At 43.4% G+C, this 6,075-nt stretch overlaps 1 protein-coding gene across 1 annotated transcript in view; it reads left to right on the top strand.

The window, feature by feature from the left end:
* LOC144818524 (serum albumin-like) overlaps positions 1-5,839 on the top strand; it is a 236,275-nt gene extending 230,436 nt beyond the window's left edge. Inside the window, exon 15 of the mRNA XM_078676034.1 lies at positions 5,658-5,839. The gene's annotated coding sequence lies outside the window, so the exon portion shown is untranslated. The remainder of the gene's footprint in view (positions 1-5,657) is intronic.
* The last annotated feature ends 236 nt before the right edge of the window (positions 5,840-6,075 follow it).

Consider the following 6,075-nt stretch of genomic DNA (forward strand, 5'->3'; position numbering starts at 1 on the left):
TGGCATAGAGTCAAGTGGCATAAAAGGAAATAGCGTAGAGTGCAGTAGAGTTTAGTAATGTGCAGTTGCTTAGAGGGGAGTGATGTACAGTAGGGTGTGTAAAGTGGAGTGACAGAGTAAAATAGCATAGAATGAGTAGCATACAGTGTCATACTGTCAAGTAGCATTTAGTGAAATAGTGTAGAGTTGAGTGGCATAGAGTGGACCAGCAAACAGTGAGTGGCTTACCGTGGGTGGCATAGAGTGGAGAGGCATAGAGTGGAATACTGTGAAGTGGAGTGAAGTACAGTGACGTAGATTTGAGTGTCATAGAGTGGAGTTAGGTGGAGTGGAGTAGCATATGTTTGAGTGGCGTACAGTAGAATGGCATAAAGTCGAGTGACAGTGTACAATAGTGTAGAGTGGAGTGGCAGAGTGGAGTGACACAGAGTGGAATAGTCTAGAGTGGAGTAGCGTAGAGAGGAGTGGCATAAAGTAGATTGATATAGAGTGGAGCTTAATAGAGTCAAATAGTGCAAAGTGGAGTGCCATAGATTGGCAGCAATGTAGAATGGAGTGGCATAGAGTGCAGTAACGGTGAGGAGAGTGGTGTACAGTAGAGAAGCATAGAGTGGAATAGCATAGAATGGAGTGGTGTAGAGAGGAGTGGCATAGAGTTGAGTGGTGTAGAGTGCACGGGTGTAGAGTGCAATAGCATAGAATGTAGTGGCCTACAGTGGCATAGAGTTGAGTGGAATAGTGTAGAGTAGAGTGACATGCAGTGGAGTGGTATAGAGTGCAGTGGTGTAGGGTAGAGTGGTGTGGAGTGGTGTAGGTTTGAATAGCGTACAGTGTACTGGCGTAGAGTGGAGTGGCACAAGGAGGAGTGACATAGATTGGACTGGCATAGAGTTTGATGGCATAGTGTGGAGTGGTGTATAGTGATATAGAGTAGCATATCATACAATAGAATAGCATAGAGTGGACTGGTGAAATGGGCAGTGACACAGAGTGGAGTGACATAGATTGGACTGGCATAGAGTGGAGAGGTGTATAGTGATATAGAGTAGCATATCATACAATAGAATAGCATAGAGTGGAATGGTGAAATGTGCAGTGGCGTACAGTGTACTGATGTTCAGTAGAGTGGTGTGGAGTGGCATACAGTGGAATGTCGTAGAGTGGCGTGGCATATAGTGGAGTGGCGTAAAGTGGAGTGGTGTAGAGCAGAATACAGTAGAGTGGAATGAGGTAGAATGGAGGGGAGTGGAATAGAGTTGCATAGTGTACAGTGGCATGGTGTACAGTAGTGTGGGGTAGAGTGGAGTGGCATAAAGTGGAGTAGCATAGCGTGGAGCGGCGTAGAGTGGAATAAAAGTAGAGTGGAGTGGGGTGGCAGAGAGTGGAGTGGCATAGAGTAGAGTAATGTAGAGTAGAGTGCCATAGAGGGGAGTGGCGTTGATTGGAATATCATTGAGTGGAGTGGTGTAGAGTGGATTGGCATAAAGTGGAGTGATGTAGAGTGGAGTGGGTAGGATGGAGAGAAGTGGCATAGAGTGAAATTGTGTAAAGTGTCAAAGCGTAAAGTGGTATAGAGATTAGAAAGCATGGAGGTTATTTATTCACGTGAGTGAAAGACCCAATTACAAACATGCAGTGCCAACAACCTTTTTTTACCATACATCAATTCAAATATTAAATGTTTTGTTCGACCAGCAGTCCTAAAATAACGTTTAAACTCAAATGAACAAGAGTGCATACTATCTTCCAAAGTTTCAAAATATGTGGCTGTTTTAATGCTACAATTTGGGGACACAGATAGTAAGCCTAGTTGTAACATTATAACGTATGCAGGATTTGTACAATTAAACTAATATTTTCTGAAAGCTTGTCTTTTTTAGGTTTCTCTTTGCACATTTGAATGATGCATACTTCTACTCCTCATGCATAAAACCTTACCAATTTCTTCTCAGTCAACATAGGTGATGGCAGTCACCAATTTTGAAATTACAAAATATCATAGGCCGTATCACATCAAGTGCCCCTGGGGTGCAACGGGCATTTGAGCGACCCCGGGGCACTTTGGTATTATAGAAGGGGCCGCAGACAGTTGTGCTGCCCCTTCTGTAATAGCGATAGTGCTGGCGCACATAAAGCACCAGTGCTATCTTGAGGGGGTGCTCCCTCATTTGCATAGGGGAGTGCTCCATGCAAATGAGGGAATCACTTTGCCCATGCGCCCGCACCCTATTAAAGACGCAGGCACAGAGGCAAAGACGCTTTCAGAAGGCGCACTGACAGTGTGTCACCTAGAAGGTAGCACACTGTCAGTGCACCCACTGAGTGCAGACCTCTGGCAGGGGGAAAGCAGACATCCCCTTGTAGGTGGGTGCAGTCACTCACTGCACCCTCCTGCAAGGGGATCTCTAATTCTCTTTAAAAGTGCAGGCGGGTTGCTGCCTCCACTGTGAAAACATGGAGTGGCTGTAAAGCAGCCTCTCTGTTTTTCAGAAAAATGCCTTGCCCCCAGGGCAGCCCGAGTTCGCAACTGCCCTGCGGGGAGCACATTCATGGTCCTAGGGGCCATTTTCATTGTTTTCACAGGGTGCACCTTTTTAAAGGTGGAGGGGGCACCAAGTCGATTTCTCCAGTGGTGCAGAGAGCCAGTGGTGGACAATGTCTGTTCCGTGTGGAGAGGGGGAGCAATATTTGGAGTCAATGAGTTTCTCAGAGCATCAAACATAGGCTCCCCTAGCAAATTCAGAATGGAGGATATAGAGATGGTAAGGGCTTTGTGGGCCAGTGTAGCAGTGGGATCATCAAGGGTATCTTGAGGAAAAGCACCTAGGTTAAAGTCATCATCAATATCACTGGACAAAGGAGGAGGATGATTCATTGTCAGCATTTTTGACCATATCCTCATCAACCTCCTTAATTTGGGTCTCAGGCATCTTCTTTGATGCAGTGCCTTGGGCTTTTCTGGACAGATGTATCTAAGGTCAACACCTCCTTTAGCCCGGGCAAGACCTTTTACAGGTGCTTGCATTTACCAGATTCTTGCAGTGCTTCTCATCAGGGGACAAAGTTGTTGCTGTGAGGTGGGATAAGGTACTGGAAAAGGATGAGTTTTAGGAAGATGCCAATTTATCACAGGCTTTCTCTAAGGAAAACTGTGTAATGGGTTTCTTTATAAACTGTATGAAAGTCCCTATTATTTTACGCTTACCAATTTTTAATGAACATTTGGTACATGTTGACCTCTGGTCAAGGTGAAACAGCCAACCAGGTTCTCACTGCACGTTCAGTACTCCTAACTCTTTAGTCCAATTCCAACAGTGAACCTGATTAGGAAAAGACTATTGATGTAAGTCTTCCACCAGCTGCATTGGATCCTATCACCTCGGTAGGGGCGCAGGAGGGGGAGTAGGCAGCGTGACAAGCTGAAGAGGGATTATCTTTTAAGTGGAGATAGAAGCATGTTATAAGAATGTACCAGCCTCATTTGGGTTTAGAGACCACGAGAGCTGAGAAGGCTGGAGACCTCCTTCCACTATTTTGGAATCATGCATACTTGGATAGTTTTGATCATAAAGCAAAGGAAGTGCTCAAAACTAGTGATGTTCGAGCTTGGGAAAGAAATAGTGATGCATATAGGGCATCATCAATCACTACATGATTACTTCTATAAAATACATGAAAAAAAGAAAAGTCTGTAAAATGACCACAGCAATAAAGATCCTTTGGTGGCTATAATTTATAGGTTCATCCCACTCAGACGATCTGGTGCCTATCTCAGCCATAGGTTGGGCCGTTGTAGCTTTTCACTGTCTGAAAAATATACTAGATTTGTGACTTAGGGTGTTTTTAATATGAGGATTGAACATCCAATAATGTTTTGGTTATGCACTGCATCCACCAATTTCCAAAGAAAACTCTTACTCTTTTTTTTCGCAAGTCATAAACCTCTTGTTGACAAGGCATGGAACTGTGGCTGTGATAGGCTCCACAGGTCAGATACATCAAATATGAAATCCTGTCAAAGTTTTAAAATAAGCAGTCAAATGCTCTGAATGGGACAAATGAACACACTGTAACTGCTAAGGGAGCATGAGCGTGCCACTGTCAACAGTTGTTCCTTCTGATTTAAGGGTCGATTTAGAGTTTGTCTGCCAAATGTAGAAAGATGTCCCGTCTGCCATATTTAGAAACTTTAAAGAGAGTGGATGGGACATCCATCTATTTTTGACATATTTCCCACATTTTCTAGACTCCAAATTATCCTCTACTTTAGTTAGAAAATCTATTGACTGGGACAAATGCATAGGCTTTACTCAATTTACTCTTGACCAGGGTAGGCCTGAAAAAGGTCCTCCTTGTTACCAGTGCCATGTAGATTGGCGCTATGATTTGAGATTCCAATTTTATTCTGTAGATGCCTTTTGCTTTTTCTTTTACAAATTCATAATTCCTTAATACCCAAACACTTTTTTGTTTTTTTGACCTTGTTTTCTTCTTTTACTAAAGTGGTTTGAAAATGGTATTCATTTTTTTCTTGAATATAATCTTGCTTTGGTGGTGCTCAAAGGCTTTAACCACATTTTCTATGATGTCTGTTACTTAATCCACAGCTACAAAGTGAAAGCCAAGTAGTCCTCACAGAAACCTGCTTTTACCTTGTAGGCATTAGTTTATTTAGCTTCTAGAGAGCTCCACCACAGCTCACATGAAAACTGAGGCTGTTCTGCCCCCTAGGTATCGATCAATTGTCCTATTCTTAGCAGTTAAAAGCAGATATCCACAGGCAGAAATACAACTGACCAAGGGTGGGTCCTCCATGAGAGCTTCACCCCGCCATCTAAATTTCCCCCAAAAGACCCAGAGATAAAAATTAAATGGTTATAAAGTTAGTTTATTACCATTTTATTTTTCATCCCCCATTCCCAAACTGAGGGTCAGGATGGGTGGGGTTTGCAGAGTGATGGCAGCAGGGAGGAGGGTGGGCTGCTGAGCATTTATCAAAGGGCGCATGTCTCTTTGGCCGGCTGTCTGGTGACAGCAAGCCAGACATGCACACTTTGAAAGCTCTAACCCAGCTGTCTAAAGACAGCAGGATTAGAGCAAGTGTTGGGCTCTAGTGTCCTCAGGAGAAGCAATAGAGGCTGTTCCCTCCAATCCTGGAGCTTCTCTCGTGCTGGTGAGAGCAGCACCAGAATTGGTTAAGGCAGTTGGCTGGGGCCTGCGTCGGACTACAGAAGCAGGAGGAGGACGTGCAGTGAGGTGGAAGCCGTGTTTAAGGTAAGGGTTTTTTATTTTTACCCACCACCCATTTGCCCATCCCATAACTCCCCATAGATGCCAGCCGTGACTGCAACTGACTCCCCACACAGACCTTTAAAAGGCAATCCATATGTTAACAGTACTCGCAAGTGCAGAGGTAGCCTTTCCTTTACTATTGTCCAATATTATGTGTTATGTTATCAGCATTTGTGTAGCACTTTTTACTGTTAGCATGGCACAGACTTCTTTTTTAATGTATATGTCCTTTCCTTACACCTCGGTAATTTCCACTTATTGGTTGCGTAGGGTTATTTGACTGTGTATACATTATTTTTACAGCTTGAAAACAAATGCACCATGTGCCTACTTCCAATTTTCTTGGTTTTATTTTTGCCTTGCAGAAATGAAAAGATCCAAAGATATGTCCAAGGCAAGACATCGTTACTTCACAATTCTGAACCTTGGTCAATAATCCTCTGATTTCCTGCTTTAAACAAGAATGACATCACAAGAACAGTAATGCTACATCTCAGCTATCCGCTCGTCATCTTGTTTGCAGTGAAGAATAAATATTCTGAAATGACTTGCTATTTTCTGCTAGAATGTGACCATGAATGAAAAGTGCCTTGTGCACCCAAACACGGAGCCTCATGCCTGTGCGACCTGTACACACTGATGTAAAGCTACTCAAAAAAAGGAAACTCAAGGCAAATACCGACACATTACTTCTCACTATTTTTTGCCCTATCTCTGACTGTCTGTTTTCTTTGTTATCAATCTCTCTTTAGCTGCCTTTCTCCTGTCTTTATGACTGTGTTC

The sequence above is a fragment of the Lissotriton helveticus genome, chromosome 2_1 (genome assembly GCF_964261635.1).
Source record: "Lissotriton helveticus chromosome 2_1, aLisHel1.1, whole genome shotgun sequence".
NCBI lineage: Eukaryota > Metazoa > Chordata > Amphibia > Caudata > Salamandridae > Lissotriton > Lissotriton helveticus.